This window comes from Taeniopygia guttata, chromosome 4, assembly GCF_048771995.1.
Source record: "Taeniopygia guttata chromosome 4, bTaeGut7.mat, whole genome shotgun sequence".
NCBI classification, from domain to species: Eukaryota; Metazoa; Chordata; class Aves; order Passeriformes; family Estrildidae; genus Taeniopygia; species Taeniopygia guttata.
Window position 1 is genome coordinate 65,913,834 of NC_133028.1, and position 23,515 is coordinate 65,937,348.

The 23,515-nt window shown below is 41.7% G+C and overlaps 1 long non-coding RNA gene across 1 annotated transcript; it reads right to left on the reverse strand.

The window, feature by feature from the left end:
* Positions 1–2: 2 nt before the first annotated feature.
* On the reverse strand, positions 3–23,198 carry LOC115495075 (uncharacterized). Its single transcript, XR_012055801.1, has 5 exons — positions 20,964–23,198; positions 17,156–17,699; positions 15,284–15,398; positions 13,521–13,687; positions 3–109 (listed from the first exon to the last, which is right to left on the reverse strand). It is a non-coding gene; the product is annotated as an uncharacterized lncRNA (long non-coding RNA).
* Between the last annotated feature and the right edge of the window lie 317 nt (positions 23,199–23,515).

Consider the following 23,515-nt stretch of genomic DNA (forward strand, 5'->3'; position numbering starts at 1 on the left):
GGCATCTGCAGATTCCACTCACATTCGTTGTGTGCACCCAGCTGAGATCCTCCCTCTGCACCATCAGAAAAGCCTGGTTTTCACTCTGAGTGTTCATTCTAGGCAGATACTGCACAGAAAAGAAAGTGGAACTTGCAGTTTGTGTCTGGCAAACACCTAAATTTCAAAGCATTGGTACGGGCAATAAACAGCTGCTTGGGAGATAATATTGCAAATGTCTTCTAATGAGATATGTTTTGAAATCAAAAAGTACCAGGCTTTTAATAAAATACAAAATAGTTCAAGAGAAAAAAAATTGCTTACAAGTTATATTAGAAAATATGACAATTGCATGGCAATTTTAATCTCCCACATGCAGCTTCGAACTTCTGCATCATCTCTCAGGCCCACAGTACAGTCCCACAGTCCTGCCAGTTCACACTAAAGCATATCTTCAGCTGGCTTTAGGGAAAAAAGACCCAAGGAACTGCCAAGGAGTGCTGTGCTCTCACTTCATTAAGTGTGAGTTTGTTTTCAGAGTAATGAGCACAGGATTAGCTTCTAACACTGCAGAAGAAAGAAGGCTTCTTTTTAGGTACACCTAATTTTGGCATTTAAAAGAGGATGGGGGGAAGCAACACAGGAAACATTTGTGTACATTCACATGCCAGGAGTCTTACTAACAGAGCCCAAATAGTTCCATAAACTGATGAGGCATTTAATATTAAAATATTTAAATTAGTCATTTACAGTTTTGAATACTAACTCTCACATCATGCAAACTGCCTGGTGAAATCACACCAAGCATTTGAAATGTTCAATATTAATTCCTTGGAAACCTCCTCACTGAGTTAAATAAAGCAAATATTGCCACACTACAGCTGCTTTTAAATGCCCCTGGGTAGCATAAGTGGATTTTGAGCAGGGTACAGGGCAGCAAACTGCTCCGTTTAGAGGCTGAGGTGAGCCTTGGCCACTTGAGGAAAGGCAGCCTCAGGGGATAACGCTGCAAAGCCAGTTTCCTTTGTGTCACACCTCTGAACACTACGAGGGCCGATAGATCTGAGAGCGTGGCAGCCTCGCTAGAGGGCATCCAGTTACTGACGTGTGAGGTGCGTGAGGCTTTGATGCTTCTTTGCCTCAGCCGTGGCTTTCAATGAGGAGGAAAGTTGGCACACAAACATCATCCAGACTGGGCTTGAAATACGTGGTTGGATACAGAATTATTTTCTCTGAAAGGAAGAACACAAGGCTTCTCTCACAACCCATGTGCAAAATGCTGTAATTATTAGTCAGTTGTTCAAAGCTAAACCCCCAAACCACACTTTCTGAAACTCCCACTCTATATCAATAATTGCAGGCACTCTCTCAGGAGAGCAAAGAACTCAACTAGCCTTTCACACAGTCCCCCCGAGTGCTCTGGCCACTCGGGAGAGTTCTTTTCTCCCTTTGGGAATACTGCTATCAAATGGAACCACTTCCAGCTGAGAGACAGCCAGGCTCGCTGCAGGATGCTTGTGGCCCTCCCTTGGCATGTGGGAAAACTGGAATCATGGCCTTGCTTCGAGTCAACAGGAACAAGAATTTGACAATTAGACTCTTGTCCCCAAGGTGAGTGTGTTGACCTTTAGGGATGTGGCATAACTCCCATGGCCTTGTGGGGACCTAAACCTATAGCTCTTGAACTCTTTGCAGTCCTGTCTGCCTCTAATTACTGAACTTGAAATTGCTCAAGGCATTTTTTTTCTTTTTCTGCTTGTCTGAATTAGATTCAACACAGAGAATATTAACAAAGCAAACTGTACAGCCTGAGCTGCAAAGGTGTAAAACTCCCTTGCTCTCAAGGCCACTTTATGTCCTCTGAAAGCTTCTGACTGGTTCTAGCAGTTACATAAGTTTCACTATGAAATGAACCCTCCACATTAAATAAAGCCATTAAAACAAGTTTCTGTGAGAAGCAAATAGAATAGCTAACCTAGCCCATCTCCAACATTACTTTGGACTGCTATCTCCCCAAAAATATAGCTTAGTGTAATGAAACAAAACCAACATAATTCACACATCCATGCTACTGTCTGAAATTGCTTCCTAGTATGGTTCCTTCTCCACCTCAATATAGAGAAAACAGATACATACTTAACTCTATATTTTCAGACATCCAAATGAGAAGTACTATAAAAGTTCTAAACATCAAAGAAAAAGTGACCACAAACATTCTAGATCAAAGGTATTTCAGTTTAAAAATGCAACATTTAAGCAGCTTCTAAAAACATGGTATTAGATCATCTCAGTGTACGTTTTAAGTCTGTGCTCCCCATGTTTTCTCTTTAGAGAGCTTAGGACATGATTGACCAAGAAATCCACAAAAACATGTTTCCACAAATCATTTGAATGTTTTGTTTAAATCAGTCCATAGTACACTTGTGAGGTTGAAGAGAATTGCTTACAGAACAGCCTCCTTTGGAAAGGACTTCATTTTAACAAAGTTTTTAGGGTTTGTTTAGGTTATTTTCCTATTGGGTTAACTAAATTATTAATAAAGTTATTGCTGTTAGTAGAGGAATGACAGGTACCTTTTGCAGAAATAAAAAGAGATTTTTGCTTCAATGAAAAAAACCTATGCCAATGAAGGTACAGTCCATCTAGAGCAGATATCAGGCAAATTAGGTGCTAAAATACAATTATTTCTTAAGCACAATATTACCACAGTTGTGACTAGTGTTCAGTAAACATATCCTTTTACATGGCTCTTTCTCATCCTCTTCCTTAACATTAGGAACCAATGAATTACTCATCAAAATGGCCAAGAGGTTTGAATATTACTTCTGCTCGTGCTATGAAGTATATAAAAATATTTTTTGTCAAATCCTGATAAACTGGGTCACTGTCTGGCTGGGCTAAATGCTTCAGGCTAAATGCTTCATTCTGCAGAAAACAGCTCTATTATTACTAATGGTATTAAAACCAGCAATATTTTTAATGCAACTCCAAGAGAAAATGTGAGTTGAAAATGCTTGTGTATCACAATTAAAGGAGTTTTTCCAGGAAATGAAAGAGCTTTTTGAAGGCGGGAGGGAAGAAACAGGTACTTTTATTCTTCCTACTATCAACCCAAGATGCAATAGATGAATTAACAGGATATTATTTATTGTGTGGGGATTTTTGCGCCGAGATTCAGAATTCTCCCGACTGTCAAACGCCTGCAGTGCCGTGACTCATCCAGTTAAGGTCCAGGATGGTGCAATCCTGACCCCATTCTGCCAAGGGCTCAGCATCATCTATTCCCATTGCCTGCAGCAGTACTAAGCAGTGCTTTAGCATTTCTGCAAAACTCGGCCTTAGACAATGGAGGCTTTAGGTATGGGCTTCCTATTTCCTGCAGTGGATTTGTGTAGGTGGCCTCGTTACCAGAAATCCATACTCCTACACAGCAACTTCTGACTGTGTTTCTGCAGAAATGACTATAATGAAAGGAATGAAATATTTTGAAAATAAAAATCATCTGTTTGTTTCTCCAGACCAGTTTGGGTATCTCCTGCTGGTGAGATCCATTTCTTCTCTTGTGTGGCGAAATAAGGAGTGGGGTGGAAAACAAAAGGATTAAGGTTTGCAAGGGCACCGTGGCTTGGGTTGCTGCACACACAGAGAGGGGAGAGCCCATCTGAATTGTCCTCTGCCCATTGCTGGCAGCTGAGTCACTGGCCCAGACTGCAGAGCTTCTTGCTGCTGCATTTTGCAGCCAGGAAAATCCCACATCCTCCCAGTGGGTGTAGGAAACGCAGCTACAGCCTCGGGATGCATCGGCATCAAAAACAAAGGGGAATTGTGGTGCAGGCTGTGGCTACAGGCTCAGGGCCAGCATGCCAGGACCTTGCCTACAGCATCACAGGGAGCTGCCAACATCCCAGCACCGCCTGCCCACAGCCCTGCTGGTTCACCAAGCCCAGCACTGCAAGGTGTGTGACCAGCTCTACCTCCCCACATGGGGAATGCCAGGGCCACCAGCAAACAGCCTCTGCTGTGCCACATCATCCTGTCTCCCTGCAAGGTGAGGAGCACATCGTACCTTGCCCTTCCTGGTCTTCCCCAGCTCAGGCTGTTTGCCTTCAAGCACAGGGGCTCATGGAAGTCTTGGCTCTTGCCATGTTGTTGTGGCCAGCACAGCCCTCGTGGCTCCAGTGAGGGTCACGAGAGGTGCTGCTCTCACCTCCCACCCATCTCTGACCCAGCCTTATTTCATGATTGCAGAGCTGGGTGGTCAGTCAGGGCAGCTTCAAACTCTGAATTTTCCAGGCTGAATAATGCCAACGCTTCTTCAGATGAAGGCTCTGCAAGCATCCTGTTGGGAGAGCAACCCAAGACATTGCTCACAGATCCATCTTGTTTCCTGCCTTGTGTTCCCTGTGGCACTTGCCAAGCTCATGTTGAGGGTGGTGTTATTCTGAGAAGACCACAAGCATCCTGGGTCAGGCAGCCAACGCCTGGCTCTCCAACCCAGGGCTGGGTATTGCTCTTGGGAAAGGAAACACAGATCAGACCAGCATGGGTTTGCCCAGCTGTCTGGGCAGTTGCTCCAGACAAAAGTTCTTTTGAGAAGCTGCTGCTGTAAAGGGGACAAGAAGAGACCTGATATCCCTAAGCGTGTGCTTCCGCGCTGAGGTGGCAACAGGAGAGCTCTGCTGGCACTGGGAAAGGTTGCCTTAGGAAAGCAATCAAACAGCCTCAGTCAGCCCTGGGTTGTACAAACCCTCCCACCTCAAGTCTCCAAGTGGCTTATAGGCCACTTGGCTCAGAACTGAATTCAACACCCCAGCCAATCCCACAACCCTAACACAATCCCTCTTCACCAGTGACATGCTTCCTTGGAGGCTTCTTGTCCTCCTCCTCGTGCCTCCGTAGCAAAGCTGCTGCCCTTGTGCCTTCTGTTTAGCCACCTGAAACCTCCTAGGAAGGTTAAGCAGCAACATCATGCAGAAAATAAAGGAGAGGAAACTTCTCTGACATCCATTCCCTGTCACATTTGTTCAATGCCCATATTGACCAAAGCACAGGAAAGGACAGACAGAAAATAGCTACGTGTCAAGGGAAAAACAAACCAGCCTTTCCTAGCTCTGTCTAGGCATGTATCCATTTACCACACCAAGTCCTTTTGGCCCAGCCTGATGGGCAGACCAGAGCCTGCCTCTGTAATCTATGCCAACAAAGGAGGAACAAGGCCCCACAATTCCTTTACCACGACTGGGTCACCATTTAGGTGTTTTAACACTGGTGTTCAACACCAACAATTTCTTCTGAGGAGGTGTCACAGGTTGGCTCCACCACGGGCCTGGTTACACCACAGGTGCTCCCTTCACTGGGTTCAGCATTTCCCTTTTCACCCAAACTACTTTTTAGTGATCTATCATGGCCATCTGGGACATTTCTAAATATCTACAGCTGCATTCTTGAACTGAATTTCCTTCTACATGTTGTAGTCAGAATGAATTTACAAAAACGAATCGCTTGTGAGCTGTTGGCTCATTGTCCTGGAGTTCAAAAATTTAAGGTGGTTTTTGAATAGCACCTGCAAATGTCAAGGTGGCAGATTAATTAATTTTAACATACAAAATTATTTGTTTTTAAGAGTGAAGCACTGATTCAAACTGAATCTAGATATTTAATGGAAATTGGAGTCTAGAACAGTAATTTTTTGTGGCAATGTTGCCATCCTGAAACTTTTGCAGTTCAAAAGGTGGCATAAGCCTTAGAAAAAAGAAATCATTTCACACTTATTTCAGCAGTTTCCATTGAGAGACTGGCTTGTTCAAGGCCCCATCTCTTTAAAAACATTACATCAACTTCAGTAAATGTTACTTGATAATGCTCACTGAGTTCCTAGCAATTACCACTCTTTTTTATTTGCATATGAGTTGTTTTAGGGACTATCCAGGCAGAACTGTGATAGCCCCATGCCTTAGAAAGCTTTCAGCCTCAGCAGAAGACAGATAACATCTAAGACAGAATTGGCCAGAAATCCAGGGAAAGTTAACATCTTTCCAATAATAATTTCTTAGAAAAGCAACCTGAAGATGACTGAAATTGGGATGCTTTGGAAACACCAAAAATGTTCACTCCTAAACATGTAACGGGAGGGTGGCAGAGCCTTGGAGCATGGGTCAGTGGGAGGTGGAAGGGAATGTACCAACAGCAAGTGAGAGATGATCACGAGGCTGAGAGTACATCACAGCTGGCCTAGGAGGAACAGGCACTTCACTCGCACCTAATCTGGCAGAGACATCACAGAAATTATTTAAGCAGAGAGGTAGGCTTGGAAAAATAGCTTTGCAGTAGCAGGCAAGGATTACATGAAAGCCAAGGAGAATCCTGCAGTAACAGAGATACAAAAGGAATGTTTAACCTTGTCAAGAAAATCTTTATGTTCCTGAGTACACATATCCAGATTTAAGCACCACCTGGATACAGAACAGTCCTAGAGTGATGATGCTCTGTCCTCATTCTAACTCCTAATAGCAAACATAAATGCCACTTTTATTTCCTTTTTAAAGATTAAAAACTGAATTCTAAAGGAGATTTGGATGCATTTTCACCTTTTACTGAAGAATAACACGACAAAGGACCATTTCAAGACACAAACCAGAGGCACATAGCAGAGGGCAACGGAGGAAGTTCTCCAAGGCTTATAGTGAAACTGCAAGTTCTGTATCCCAATCCCTCCCAATGGGCAGATTGGCACAAAAATATCAACATCTTTTAACACAGGATGTGTTGCAGAGTGTGATGGTGGGTGGCTGTTTGTTTTATTCCCTCCCATGACTGTGGGAGGGAATAGCTATGAGATAGATTTTTGGCAGATACCATGTACTGTAACCGGCTGAGTATCATCTTTCCTCCTCCCTGCTTTGTGTAAAGATGATCTCCTCCAGCAGGGCCTCTCCAATGTAATTGCCAATCCACTCCCTGCCCACCTGTGCTCAGGAAGCTGTGAATCATTCAGGTATGCACAATCCAGAGCCCAGGGAAACAGTGCTGTTCTGAAACTAACACCAGCCATACAACCTCAGGGACTGGCTTTTTCTCTGACACCAAGCAGAGGGATGGTACAGCTCAGCTCACCCCTTAAACATCTCCAGTGACACATACCCTTCCTTCTTTGTTCATTTATAACAAGCTGACAGCTTCTTCCATGTGCAGTAAAAGGGTTTGCCTTCAATTATTAAAGGAAAGGGACAGGGAGTAGGCTTTAACAGCAATGTTGAAGACTAAGCACAAAAATGCACACCTGTGTGATAAATTTATCAGTTGTCAAGCTTTCCATTTGAGTTTTTAAACACCAGAACACAGCTCAGTCCAAAGTCTGTGCAGAGAATTTAGCAGCCCAGAGTCTGATGTTACTAACTCAGCAGCTCATAGGATATCCAGTAAAGTGTTCAGGCACACATGTCAACATGGATTTCAGTGGTAATTTCTCATCAATGCTCTTTGCTTCCTTATTAATTTAAGTCAGTCTCTCACCATTATTTTCAAAAGATAGAAGCCCTTAATAATTTCTTCTTCAGCAAACCAGACAAGGTTTGATTTATTTACATCACATCATAGCACTTGCTATCAAATACAACGTCCATGCCTTAACTGAGGAAAACCAGGATCCTGTTGATACTATTCAACTTGCACAGCTCAGTCACAGGTGGCTGCTTGTTTCATGTGGCTGTGGAAATGCACCTGAGGGCTTATTTTTGACAGATACTGATCTACGTTAACCAAAGGATTTTAAGTGGTTCAGGAATGCTTTTGTAGAAACCCTGTGAAACAGTCAAGCTTAGTCCCTATCTCTCAACACTGAGATTTGCTCTGGTACAAAAGCAGGAGCAAGTGGAGGAAAACACAAGTCAATAGTGAGAGACTAATGCAGAAAATATGTTTATAAGAGCAGACCATGCAGGCACAGACTACACAGAGCCTGTGGCTCTGCTGTGAATGAGGTTAGACAGCTGGGAAAGAAAAGCCAGAGATAGAACTGGTTCAACAGCTGCTGAATCTGGTTCATTACAGAGACATTTCTACAGCAATGCTGGGTGATGTATCTGAAGGTTTTGGAGGTTTTGTTTTTGCAATGGATGGAAGAACACACAGGTTTTTTCTACTTTCAAAGAGGACAAATTTCACAGGCATAAGAAGGCTCTGGTATGTCTCAATGTCTCAAGCACAAAGTTTTACTTTGGGCAGTTCAAAGGACCCCAAAATGAAGGTTTGGACAGGAATGGCAAAATTTGAACAATATAACAATATAATAATGAAAATGAGGGAGAGCGGGGAGAAGTTTTTTCGATTTTAGAACTGACCTTGAGAAGAGCAAGAGTGAAAACCCACAGTATTTCAAAATTATACTTGCCACTTCGTAAGGATCTCATTACCCCATGATTTAATACCATAAGGTTTATGTAAGAGAACACCATTTTTCTTTTGGAGTAAAACTGGAATCTCAAACCAATCTCTCTGTGAATCCAGGAGAGGCATGATTAATTCATCTCTTTTCCTCAATCAGTGTCCATTAGCCTCTGGAGGAACAGAAAATTGCTAGGGAAAGGCAGCACACTTGAAAAGCCCAGTTCTCATAATTAAAAGAGCAGCAGCTATATTCACTTGTTCAACCTTCATTCAGCCTGTTGCTGAGTTCCATTATTATTCTTTAATTAAATCTGCATGACCTTGCAGATTTTCCCATTGGATTCTTGCAATTGACAGAAAAGACACTAAATTTATTAATCTTTCTCATTGTTTGCATTATTCTGTACACCAGATAAATGCAACATGAGGTCTTGTAAAAAAATCCACAGTCCTTTATGTGCTGTACTCATCCAAATGCCCTCATATTCCTTACAAATACAAACACATTTACTTTCAGACAGCTGTTAGGCAATATTGTGCTGTTTCCCCATTTTAGTCCTAAAGTACAGGAAAATTATTGGAAGTGAAGATTAACAGTAGTGATAATCACTCTGCTGTCTGACATAAAAGCTTTGGCCAGTGTGATCTGCAAAGTGCTTACATCTCAACTTGAGCTGGCTGCAACCCACACCCCAAAAAAAACTCTTCTACTCCCCAAAAGCAAACCTCTTTAATTTTTTTGTTTAGAATAAATCACACCAAAACAGGCTTAAGGATTTTAGGAAGAACTATTCTCTGAGGCTGAAGCCAAGTTTTCTCAGCAGGGTCTTTGACTATGAACTCCTTTTCATTTGACATGATATATGCCCTCAAATTTCATGCACATTTAGGGAATTTTGAAGTCCGACATTCCAAATTTGAATCCAGAGAAATCAAGCACAGTCTATTTAAGCAATAAAGTCTCACACATGTAGCTGAAGACTTCTGATTTATATCTCATACTGATATTTTCTATTTTATATATCTAATCTTTTTCAGTGTCACATCACGCCTTTTAGCAATCTTTGCCCTGAAAAAGTGGGTGTCTCCTGGTTCCTGCGAAATTTCATTCCACTTACACATGCTTATGACCTCTGTATGTTTTTCATCTCGAAAGACCTTAAAAACTACATTGGAAATGCCAGTATTATCCTCGTGCATTGCTCTTTTCTATCTAATTTAGTTGCTGTGGTAAAGGTTGGACGTGGTTGATTGGATACATAGTAAACAAATGTTCCTGTGAATCTCACTTCAATTCTGAGTAACAGAAGCCCCCACAAGCTAACAGATATATTTAAAACACCGGCAGAACCAGCAGTCAGGCTGAACTTCTTTTATTTTAAGAAGCCTCTTTGCAGGCCTGTTTCTTCTTATACCAAAGAAATGCAGAACTGCAGATATAGGCTTTTATTTTGAAGCCATTGATGGAGGCAAATTGTTTAATCATCTTTTTTTTCCCCCCGGACACTCTCATGTCAGTACTAGCATTTGCAATTTTATGGATCAGTAATTTGGAAGGAGACTGCACACTAAAAAAAGGTAAGACTACAGGCTAGTGTGTCTAGTTTTGGGAAGCCTTTAGCTCTTGTTTAAGGGGATGTTCCTGCTCTGCATTTCAAAGGGTGGAATCCGGATCTGCCAAAGAGCAGATCTGTCTGAATAACTCCATGTGCAGACAGGTATATTCTGGATTAAGACTGATGGGTGCCCATACAGTTTATTCATTTTTATTCTTTCTTGTGGAGGTTACCAAAAGAGAGAAAAATATCTTGCAGTGGTGAATACTTCTACAAAATATGGAATTTCTAGGATGCATAGACAGACCTTGCTTGGCATGGCAATTCTTTTTGCATATTTCTAACAGAAAAAGTGGTAAATAATCTCCTGCAAGTCTTTTTTTCCCTCCTAATTTAATTTTGTCTAGATTAAATATTAGACAGTGCTCCACCTCTCAGAAGCCCTTTCAGGAAACCATTTTCTCCTTCATTATTCAATCAAAAGATGATTTGAGAAACTGCAAGGCTGTTGCTAGAGATAGAAATCAAAATTAAGGACCCCTTCCTTAGTCCAGTTAGACTTCAGCATATGTATTGAGTTCTATAATGTCCATCTAAATCCAGTGATTTAAAGGAAACTACTCTTTGTGGCAAGAGCTTATCTCTGAAACAATAAGTATTCATAAGTGGAGCTAACTTGAAGTGAAATCCTAGTGGAGATTAAGCAGGCTTTAGTTATTCCTATAAGCTAGGAATGTCTTTGTGGCGTTGTCTTCATAATAACAATGACAAAATCAAATGTGGTATGGTATTCATGTTCCCCGACTCCCAGTTGATACCAATGTGCAGCCAGACCCTGTGCAATTTGTAACAGTAGAAATACACAGCCCAAACCCCTCTGATGCCCTCAGCTGCGCACACAAGTTCCCTCACTGTGCTTAGCACCCAGGACCCATGTGCTACTCGCTGACATTGAGAACAGACCCTGTCCCAAGCCTTTGCACGCTGCTGCAGCCGACAGCAGGAAGTCTGCTTTGGCTGCTAAAGTGAAGCTAAAAGAAAGCCAGACCTGATTTTTTTGGCTGCAGATACGCCAAAAGAAATCAGTGAAAAATCCGAGGGCAACCTCAATCTACACTGTGGCTGTGGCCTGCAGCAGTCACTACAGCTGCTGTGGTGTGCCATGAATTTCCCCTGCTCTGCTTTCCTGCTGCTCACTCGCGCTGCGGTGGATTTTCTGCCCCAACCCTGCTCACCCTGGGAAGGCAGCACGGCCAACAAAACCATCCTGGATCATCTCCAGCTGCTTCTGCTTGTTGATTGCCACTGGGCAATTCCACACTGCTTAGAAAGAACATTCCATGCAATGATATTCAAAGCAAAGGCCAGCAGACAGCCTGAATATTTCTGCGTCATGGAGGACTCTTTAAAGGGCAAATTCTTCCATTTCTAAAAACAAGAATTCTTCTCTTCTTATTCTAGGTCACTTGTGGAACCACATAGATAACAGATCTCAACAATATGTCACTAATGATAAGGTCCGGGGCTTTCAAAAGGGTTTCTGAAGGCAGGCATTTTATTTAGGTGTCTAAACGGAGGAGGCAATTTTGACCCACTATTTCCAAGACTCACCTCTGAAAACACTGGCCCTGCTATCACTGCTATACTTGGCTATTGAAAAATCAAGCAGGCTGCTCTAGCTGTTGCACCAGGGAAAGGAAAAGTGCAGTGGTCGTTGTAAACACTGATTTGCTCAATAGGCTGGGACCAGCCACAGCACCCTGTGTGCCACAAACATTGCTATTTTCTGACTGACTGTGACCACACAGGACTGAGTCACCTAATTCATAGCTGCCAGTGCAATGTAGGCAGCTCACAGGCTGGAAACAGCAAACTGGATTTTATCCTAAAACACTCCTCTCTGCTCCCTACTCCATGGAAATTTTTGTTGCTGCTAAACAGCTTGCAAATAACAAAGTCTAAGCACATACAAGCAAAGGATGATTTTGCAAAATGTAGAATTGATCCTTGGCTGCACCATGGATTCTGGAGCTTGGCATTTGGATGGTGCTTCCCAATAATCTTCTCAGCCATCCCCAGGGGAAAATTCAACAGTCACTATTCCAGATGGTAAAATAATTACTATTGGCTGCAGAAATTAAATGCCACTGAGCCATAATCAAAATATTGTTTTGTTTTCAAAGAACACTTTGAAACACTCAGCTCGAAGACCACTGAGTCCATCTCTGACTGTGCTGTGTCTCGACACACGGGAGGAAAAACACATAGACTTGTTTCTACTTTTCTCTGTTCTCACCTGAATGACTGGATCAAGGTTAAACAACCGCAGACAGAAGGAAAAAGATCACTGAACAGGAATGGAAACGTGAAATGCGTCAAATGGCATTCTGTTTTTTTTTCTTTTCTTGTTGTCAGTAGTGCTCAGGGGTTGTGGCCAACCAGCCAAGAACAGGCAGGCTGTCTGCAGAACGGGACATTTGTGACGGTGAAGTCCTATTGGGGTTTTTTTGGGACAGTTACATATAAGACAGCAAAGGAATGGCTCAGAACTACAATCCCCACCTACAATGTTTCTTTTCCTTTACACTTACGGTAACGATGTTCGGGCAACAGTCTGCTTTTTTCAGTTCCCACCTACGATTCATTGTGAAACTTGGTGAGATTGGCCATGTTATAATGTACTCCATGAGTATGTGGATAAAGATATCTTTTTTCAACACCTTTTTGCTGTATTCATGAACTTTTCCATTGTTTGGGTCATTCCTTAGGGGTAGAACATAGGTGACATTGCTCTGGCAGAAACCTTCTGCTATCCCTCTAATGTTTATTGCTGTGTGTATGAAACGGATGGTTTCTGAAATAATTAGTCTGAAATCAAAGTTTCTACCCTAACCCTGAGCATGGGTGTAAAGGAAAGAAATTCATTTGGCTATATTACAGGACAGCTTTCCAAACTATACAGTGAGTGCTGCTATTTTTTTTTTTTTTTTTACTTTGTAAGAATAAAATTCTTATTTTAGGTTGCCTAGGCCTCTGATTCATATAAATGTATATTTAATTAACTTCACATTCATTAATGTTAAGTCACTTTATTTTATTCAATTCAGAACTTCATGGAATATCTGAGTCCTGGTCTGCTTAGTGAACCTCAACTATCTATGGTAGCCACCAAGTAAAAAACCTCTCTTCTGCCATTCCCAGTTGCAGAAATTATACCTAAGGAAACACCCTCTGATAAAGTCTTCAGGAATAAACATTTTCAGTAGATAGACAATATCATTTTAAAGGCAACCTGGAATGAGAACCTTTGACATCTGACAATCTTTTCAGTACCTGTGGATTACCTGCTGCTGGAAAACTCTCATGTGGCTGAAGACTGCTCTGGCAGATGAGTTTGTCTTTCATTGTCTGTAATTAAGACCAAATCTACAAAACACCTGTCTATACTATCCTCAGAAATACAAATCTGTGAGCAAATTTGTGTTAGAATAAAAATTTACAGCTATTCATGTATGGGATTGCAAATTGTAAGGCAAAACGGTAAAAGTGACAAAAGATCAGCCTACATGTTGATATTTCACTTCATTAAAACAAAGGTACCTTTAAATCCCGTATTATGTTGCCTTGTTCTTCTTAGAACACTGCCTTATTGTCATTCATAGGCTTAATCTTCTTGTGGGTAGTTACAGCTTTGGTCATCTCTTCCTCATCATCATCTGGGTAGAGATGTAGATTACCAGGATACATTTCTAAGCTAAAGACGTGGCCTGGGCGATGAAACCCATAGAAAGCGTTAATGAATGTTCTCAGGGTCCCTTTAGCACAAGTTTTCACACCCTGACACGTGTTGGCAGGGAACAGACTGACACCCACGTGTGCCCAGCTGTGAGCTCAGTGACCACAGAGCCCTGAGGGATTTCTGGAGGTGCAGGTTTTGACACTTGTTGACAGAGAGTTCCTGGCTGGTCTCAGGTTTTCTTTCACTGAGGAAAGGGAGGCACCAATATGTGAAAGGAAATGTTAGCACCCTTGTAGGAACTGAAGTGCTCATGTTGCTGTAGCTTTTGTGACCTATGGGTGTGAGTGAATCCAGGTTTGTAAAAGGAAGCTTTCATTTCTGCCCTTAAGAGATCATTGCTTATCAGTGTGACAGCACATAGACTTAAAATACACCAAAAGCATGAAAAATAAATATATTCTTTTCTCTCTGTGATATATTCAGCTTGAAATTCACTTATGGACTGTTAAGGGATTTAATTTTTCCCCACATGAATATGACTACTCTTAGAATGCTAATAATAATATTTATTATAAACTAGGACATTAAATTCCCCCAAAGACAGCACACTAGTTTAATAATGTAAAACGATTTCTAAATAAATCATAAATCATGCCTACCATCTTTGCATCAGATGCAGTTGGTAAGTATATAAAATATATAAAATGTAGCTCTAATAAAATCTGTAGATTGTGAAAATTTGGTTAATCTTAGAATAATAGAATGGTTTTGGTTGGAAGGGACCTTAAAGCTCATCTAGTTCCAACACCCCTGCCATGGGCAGGAAACCTTCCACTAGACCTGGCTGCTCAGAGCCACATCCAACCTGGTCTTGGAACACCTCCAAGGATGGGGAGTGCACGATTTTCCTGGGCAACCTGTTTCATGCCTCACCACTCTTACAGTAAAGAAGTTCTTCCTAAACTTAATCTAAACCTACCCTCCTTCAGCTTAAAGCCATTCTCCCTTGTCCTATGCACTTGTGAAAAGTTCCTCTTCAGCCCTCTTGTACCTTTACATACTAGACTCTTTCCTGCCAAGCTGAACAACCAAAGTCTCTATGTCTGTCCTCAGAGGAGAGGTGTTCCAGCCTTGTGATCAATTCAGTGGCTCTCCTCTGGACTAGTTCCAGAGGCAGTTTGGTTGGCAGTGCTAGCAGAGCCTATGTGGGGAAACTGTCAGCACGTGGAGTTTACGTGCAGCTGCAGATCTCCCAGCAGCACTGCTGCCGCTGTGCCTGAGCCAGCATGGGAAGTGTGCCCTTTCAGCAGCACTGCTTCTGGCCACACTCAGCACTGAGCCTTCTTTATAATGCTCCCTCCCACCTTCACGAGTATTAATTAAAAGTGATTCATAAAAAGCTTTCACCAGGCAGCAGCTGATTTCTAGTCCAGACAGCTCTCAGTGAGAGAGCCAAGAAGCTTGGCCATTTGACCTCGTGTGCCCCTCCTGCAACTCACAGCAAGTATGCCAGCACTGCCACAAATGTCACACCTCCTGTGACAGGGCTTCACGGCAGCCTCCACTGACTTTTGTCACCCTCTTAGTCACCCTTCCTCCTGGAGTCACCAGGCACTGCACTGACCTGCAGGATCCGGGGCTGGCAGCCAAGCAGGAGGGGCTCAGGAAAAGGCTCGTGCCACTTCTCTGCTCCATTGGTCTCACCTGGGTAGCAAAGCTTAGTTACTTCACAATCTTCCCTGCAATAATTTTGAAAAAAGCCTGTTAGGGAAATGGAAAAATTTAAAGAGTATTCCAGTACCCTTTATTCACTACTGCACTTAAGGTTTTTATTTAAATCCAGTGCAGTTTGTTGTGAGCTCAGGAACTTCCCTTACCCTCACAGACCAATCTCCCAAATGCACCCAGTCCTGCCAGTCCATCAAACACTGCTGGGTCTCCAGAGTGCTCCTGCAGCTGATGCACAGCTCAACTTCCACCAAAGCTGACTGGTGGATTCCCTTTTGGGGATCATTTGATAACAGAAAACTGCTCATCATATAGACCTGGAAACAGGCTTCACACTGGACTAGGCTTTTGGTCTGATTTGATCAAGAGGGACAGGAATTTTGGTGTAGGTAGGGGAATCACTGTCCTTTAAAGCCTCAAGGAAGCCAATGTGCCACCAGATCCAGGCATCAATCCTGCTTGCCAAGCCTTACATAGGCTGCAGAAACAGCCACGCCCTTTGCCCAGGTGAAGGGAACTACAAGGTCAGATCCTGTTTGAGTGGATTGAAAACCAGCCCCAGAACCCAGCTGGGGTAGCTCAGGCAGCCTGTGGCACCAGCCACTATTCCTGCACCTAAATGAATGCATGACAGGCATCACTGTTCCCAAGGTTTGATGTTTTCTTTTCATCCCTCTGCTGTAATTTAAGTAGAGATGATGTTACCAGTGTGCCTAATTGTCTCACAAAGGTCTTGCCCTGATGATGTTGAGGTTCCCCAGCTTGTGTGTCACATTAAAAAAGCAGTGCCTCACACTGGCTTTAAGCATGTTGCACTTTGACTGTACTTATTGTTATGTTTTATTATATATTTACTTTTACTTAAATTTTCTATAGTTTGATATATGCTTCAAATACTTCATGAAAGAAGCAAAAATAACCTTCTAATTTACCAACAAATCATCTCCCAAAATGAATCAGTAAAAGCCATTTTCAAGTAAAATGATACCACATTGCCAGAATGACAAGCACAGAATTGCCTCACAGATGATAAACCAGAACTGAATTTGAGAAACCTCATGCAGACTTTCTACTGTGAATCATCCTTTTAAAATTTATTTTTAGCTAGAGGTTGAAGATAGGGTGATTAATCCCATTCTGAAATTGTTTTATGTTTCAATACTATACAACTTTGTTTTCTGCAACATCTTTTAAGCAATATTGGGAGAGTAGAATAATAATTAAGTCCCAGCAGAAGAGAAAAACAAGTCTGGGGACAAAAGGAGGCATTTTTCCATCTGAGATTTAGTAAGAAGTGGAGCAGCAATGAGGCAGTTTTACAAAAAAAGCCTCTCTCAAGGCAAACAAAATTAACCTGTTTAAAACAAAACCAAGGTTTCTGAAGGCAGAGAGAGAAATGGTGATTATTAGGTGAAGAAGAGGAAATTGGGAGATACAGGTTTTACAAATGGTGAGGCCCTGGGAGCTGTTCCTTTGCCATCAGGGGAGCACAGGGCTTGTGATGTGGACAAGCCATACCAAGAGATGAGCGGGATAAGTCAGGTTTGGGAGTGCATGTCTTGCCCAAAATTAGGCTGTCTGGCTTTGAGACTTGTAGCAAGGAAGCTGAAACAAACCCACAAATCTTCTTGCTCAGACAGCCTGAGTGACTGTGGGTAGCCACTAGCTGTGACTAATGCTACAGACTCTGCCAACACCTTGCAGGTCCTGCATCTTGCGCAGGACATACATGGCTGGCACTGAAGGCACTCACTCAGGTACCACTTACCTATAAATTTAAGAGGAAAATATTGCCTGTACATTTAATTCTCAGAGTCTTGGGTAAACTAATGTATTTAGTGAAGTCCTCCCAGGAAAACTGTTTGCCGGCCTTTCCTGTAAAAACTGTCTGCAGCTCCTGGCTGCCCTCACAGGCAGTTTTGCAGCATATAAACAACAAAAAGAACATTGGTGAGGAACAAGGCATTAATGAGGTCAAGCTTTCAGGTTATTTACTTCCCTCCTAGGTAATGGTCTATCAAAATATAAATCACCCCGCCCTAGTTTCAAAACACCAACATGCAGCGTTATGGTGGGGTAACCCAAGGGCATTCCCTCCCTACTGTTTTCTTAACAAAACATTATTATTGATCTTTATTCAAGCAGTTGGGCTGAGAAACAATGTCTACAAGACCCACCTCAAAGAGAATCTTGATTGCTGCTTTATGTTTTGAAGCTCTCAGGGGTCAGGGATTATGGGCAGCTTCCCTGCTCCCCAGCTTTTTTCATTTCCATAACAGGCAACTGAGCTTTATCCTGCATTGCTGTGCACGCTATAAAGCAGCAAAGAAACAAAAAGGAATATACATATATTTTTTTAATTTATATGAAATATTTTTAATTTACTTAGATTTCTAAAGCAAATAAAGTGGTTTGATATACACAAGACTGCTTGTCATGGAAGCAGTATCCAAAAGGAAACATGCTCATTCTCTTGTGCAAGCTAAGTTAGAGAATGCAACCTCCTAGTGATTTCTCTTAGCTCCCAAGTAAATCCACCAAACCCTTCCCCTGAGCCTCACATCTGCCTAAATCTCAGCCCTGGCAAGGACAGACTATGACGTATTTTGTAAAATCTTTTGTAAGAAGACGGCATGGGTTTGGAATTGAAAGCCCTCAAGGCATTTAATAATTTAGAAATAATATGACAATTTGTCTTTTGAGTTACTTCCTACCATATCCTCTTGATGCAATGAAGGCTGTACGCCTTCACAATTTTCCATTTAGACAGAATTCCACCAGTTTAATCAAAGTGAAACATTAGGTACTGTTATGGTCCTTATACCTTCAGATTTCCTTACTGATAACCCACATACTATCCGTTAACCCATTGCATCATTCACAAGAATAAACAACCTGGCCTCTGCATACAGGAAGTTGAACAAAAAGGAAATAGACAATATTAGTTTTCATGTACATATTTTCACCTCTGCAGAGATCAGACTGACATATTTTCACAGGTCAAGGTGGTCCTTCAGGCGTGCCTGTTAAGTTCCCTATACATACAAAAAAGCACTTCCTACTTTTAAAGTTTGAGCCTTTTTCATTTAAACCACCATTACCTCACTCCCACTAAAGGATGGAAGTGATGGTCCATAAGGGTAGCAAAAGTCAGATTTATGTCCTATTCACTGCTATCATCTGTACTGCAATATTAAAGGTTAGGTGCTTGTGTAATGAAAAAGATCAACAATTCACATGTTCAAATGTACACAATGGAAGGGACAATGGACAATATAGCCATTTACTTGGAGACACAGACTACAAAATCCAGATTTTTTACTTAATAAGGTAAGGAAGTCTTTCCTCAATTTCAGTAAAGTAAGGTGTTTAATACTCTGCTCTGCAGAGGTGGAAGCCCTTCCAGACTCTTAGCTTAGCTCCTCACTTCAGGCACAGAACCACATACCCTCTTTCCAGGTATGTAGATGGGAGAAGGACTCAGTGAACTTCCCAATGGAAGATGCAAACAATTATTCATGAGCAACAAATTAACAACGAAAAATTGTGGACTTTGTCCCTGCCAGAAAAGAACAAATGCGATTTAATGTAACCAGAGAATCCATAATCAAACCAATTTTATCACTGTGAGTGTCCCAGTTCCAGCGAGGATGCAGTTGCCTTTCTTCAAATCAGTGCCACTGGGGCTGTTGTTTGGATTTGTGACTAAAATAGACTCACAAACACACCAGTGCTTTGTCTGTGGCTGAACAATTCTTGCACAACACCAAGGCTCTCTCCAGAAGGCAATTTGTTGCACACTTTATTTCAGTCATAGTATTAAAGACTAATTTTTCAGTCTCTCCAATAAACCTTTAGTGGGTTGGAATCACATTATTTGGTCCCTAGGTTAATCTTGCAATGAATCAATACAGGCAGAAGATCATTGCTTGGGGAATGTTGGTGGATGTCGGAGAAATCCTTGAAATGTAGTGGACAGCAGGCTAAACAGTGAGTCAGTGCAGCTGCTGGGAAGGTCAGGAATAGAAGTGCTGTCCCTGGGGGTAGGGAGCACTGCTCCATACGACATCCAGCCCCAGACTGTGCTGGGCAGGACCTGCCTTCCCAAGGCCCTCTGTGTGCATGTACTTACTTGACCTCAGCCCCATAGAAATCATTGACTTTTCTCCTGAGAAAGCCCAAGAAGACGTCGTGTTCCCAAAAATGAAGGTTCTTTGTGCAGCTGATATTTTTCCCTCTGCCCTTCTTCCCTCATGCTGCCTCAGGAAATAAGCCCTTGTACTTTGAACGCCTCCCTCTTTTCCGATAAAACAGTTTCCCTTAGCTCTAAGATACTTGTCACTCTGAGGATGCTAAGTGGAAACAGTGTCCTCTGCAAACAAACCCACAACATAGAGACAATGAAATACTGTCTCTCCACAGCACTGGACAGGAGATAGTTTTTAAAGGTGATTCTGCACTGTTTTTTCACTGTAGCTCTGGTGTAAGCCAGCCACCAAAAGAGAAGAGGTGGCAAAAAGGTCAAGCAGCTGAACTCACAGGTGTAGGGAGTTTTTACCTTCTGTCTCTCAGAATATCTATATTATTATTTTCTGGGGATAAGCGTACTTAGAGCTGCTGACACTATTCACAAGTCCACTAGAGAGCAGCTATGACTCACACTCAGGGAGGTTCTGTTTTAATTAGTTTCTCTGACATTTATTGAACTTCACTCAAATGACTCAGTCCTGGGAAGCTTTCTCAGTATTAGACTGAGAGGCAACAGAGGTGTGGATTCAGCTGTTCTGATTTACACACGGATATGTGAATGCCCACCCCTGGCACTGAACTTCTCTTCTTCATGCACAGTGTCACTCTTGAAGAAATCTTGGCTCATAGCAGAAGAAAAGTAAATCAACACCCTGGAGGTGCAAGTTCCCTTGAGTCCATTCAGTAAGGAATATGCAGATTTCTTGGAAGAAGACCAGGGCAAGAGGCAGCCAAAGGGACTGTCATTCCAGGCAACGGATAAAATGGGAACAGAAAAATAGCTAAATATGGCTCTTTTACCCCATTTCACTAGGTGCAATAAAGTGCTGTGTAGGTCTAAAGAACTAATAAGGCACAGCAGTCCACATCAACCCATATTAGGCCATTTTCTACTAAATTATGAACACTGAAGAATGATTTACACTAATGAGAAGACAATGTATTGTATGAAATAGAATTTTATACAGAGAAGACAATTTAATGTACAAAATACTGGCTTCTCCTAACCACCCTCTCAGCCTTAATAAAAACACTGAAGTTTTCTTTAAACATCAAGGAGCAACATAAATATAAATATCGTTTGAATTCCAAAAGTTTCACTACTTATCTTTTTGTCAGAGAAAAAGGAAACTACTACCTGTCCAAACAGCTGGCAAATCCACATTCCCTAGACTGGTAAGTTAATGAAAATTGTCCTGGCCCTGTTAGAAGCAGACAAAAATTATTAAGGTAGAAGTTCTTTTACCTTTAACCTACATTATCCCTGCTCCTTATGAACTGCCTTCAAGTGCCTGGGTCTTTCTACTATGGCACGCTGGCTTCCTGACCTTCTTTTGTTATATCAGATCACCCTCCTGCATCAAGTAGGAAGAGCAAGAACCAACTTCAGGCTTTTTATACAGAAAGTCTGGTTTTACTTGTGTCCTTTTCCTTTGTCCACCATTTTCTGGAATACTGGTTACTCACTGTATATAACTGTGGCACTGTTTACCACCTATGAAAAAACAAAAATTTTTCAGAGCATGTGTACTGAATCATAAAAATCTAAGAAAGCATAGAGAATGACTATAAATATTAGACTGATCACCTGAACAAGGGAGAGCATCTGAGTTTTTTAATATGACAGAAACCATATGAAGTGGCATAAAACACACTGCAACTATTGAGATGAGCAAGGGAAAAAAAAGCTCACTGCAGATTGGACATTCTGCTTTAAAGAATGAAGAAAGGTTTATATCCCAGCTTTTAAAACTATTTCCAATAAAACTTCATAATTAAATATAATTAATAGAAGACTGAAATGAGCATATGAAAGCATCAGCACATAACATTTTTCTATTTCTAGTTATTTATTCACTTTGGCATAAATTGGCCAAACTTTATAAAATCAATCAGGATATGATGAACAGAGCTGAGAGGGAAAGTTTGTGCACTGAACAAGGTCTAGCAAGAAAGGAGAAAAGAATGCAGCTCAGACAATAAGTAAGGAGAGTATCCATGGCACCTGATTATAGCAGACGGTAGAACTGTTTCATCTCTGCTCAATTTAAAGGCAATTTAAAGGGAACGGTGATATTTCTCTCAGTGTGGCCAAATCAGTTGAGGAGAGGGCAATGGCAAGGAAAAGAGACAAGAAAAGATCTACAGGGTCTGTCACTTCTCTGCCAGACTCTGCATTTTTCACAGCACGTTCTTTAACCTTTCCCTGCAGATCCACCACAAACAGAGTTTGAAAGCGCATCAGCTTCCTTTGATCTCCGGCTATTGTTTTGGAAATTACATCGTTGTCTCCTTTTTTCTTCATGCCGTTTCTGAGATTCTCGTGAGTTTTCCTGTTCTCAGGTTAAATGTTTCCACTTCCCTTCACGTTTTTGCCCTTTGTGCAGCACTATCAAGTACAAGCACTTTGCAGCCTTTGGAGTTCCACCAGCATCTCTTCTGACTTTTCAGCTGTGCCCTCAACATAGGGGTTCAAACCTGCAGAAGGGGAGATTTAAGAGATGCAGCTATCCTGGGAGGCTTAGCTACCAAGTAGAAGAGGCATTGACAGGGTTTTTCCATGGGTTGAATAACAAAGTAGTTGTGTAATCCTTATGATAATCAGAAGAGGAGGATCCAGGAATGGAAACTGAGCTATACAGGAAGGAATGATGAATCCTATGATATTGCTTCTGGGTGAAATCTGTGTGCTGCAAAAGAAAGTTAATCCTTGGTTATCTGCCTATCTGCATATGTTACAGCGATAATGGGGAAAATGTGATTTTCAAAAGCCACCTTTGTTCTGGGCTAAGATCTTCAGTGCCTCCTTGTTTGCCTTTTGGTGTTCCAGCAGTTAACTCAGAGAAACAGCACTGTCCTGCTCAAGGAACAGGTATCAATTGTACAGTCTGCAAGAAGCTCATAAGTAACAGGCAAGAAAAATGTTCCTGACCAGAAGAGTATTTTTAGAGACCAGTTTTACCATTTTCTTGTATATTCATCTACAGATGCAGTCATCATATTTGTTGTCTCAGATTTATGAAAAGAAAACACAAGCAGGACAGGACACCTTAATTTTCCAGTCAAAGCGACAATGTTAGAGTAACATTTGAAATTTTTTTTCCTTGAAAAGGAACAACTCTCTGGGATGGACCAATGAGATAGTAAAGAGGAATTAAAATCTATGGTCTGCTATTGATGTTTTGATATGGAAATTACTGAAAATTATTAAGATGAATCTTGCAGTCATCCCTCTGAAATAGCTAAGTGGGTGGTCACACTTTCAGTCTTTATTCACAAAGAATGCTTTGACTAATGTTTTCAGACAGATTTTGGCACTCCCACAAACACACTGAGTAATTTTTCTCATACAAATAGTAATTTCACTTACATTTCAGCAAGAAGCTTTGTTTTATTAATTTGAATGTTATTTTTCTTCTCCTTTGTTTTCTATCCAGAGGGCTTTGCTCATTTTTAATTCATTCCCATACGTTCACTTAGAGGGAATGCTGTACATGCTTCTGGGAACTTGCCTGGCAGAGGCAAAACTGTTGTTGGTAAAAAGTCAAAGTTTGGGCAGTCACTGCAGCCACTGCTGCCGACAGTGAAGGGAATGGGATTTGCCAGTATTAGAGGTTCAGGTGTCCTGTACTGATGCAGCTCAGCTTTCCGGGGAGTTACAGGATGGGAGGCACTTACCAGAGTAGAAGGGAGGAGAGTGAGGGAAGGAGTAAAGGCTCATACAGGTGAATCCATGGCTCTCCTGGCTTCAGTTAAGTGATGATCCTGTCATCCTGAAAATCAATTCACTGAATGCAGTGTGGAACTCAACTACAGAAGGAAAAACACTCAACTGATCACCTATCCCATTATGTTTTATTGTGATTGGTACCGTTCCTGC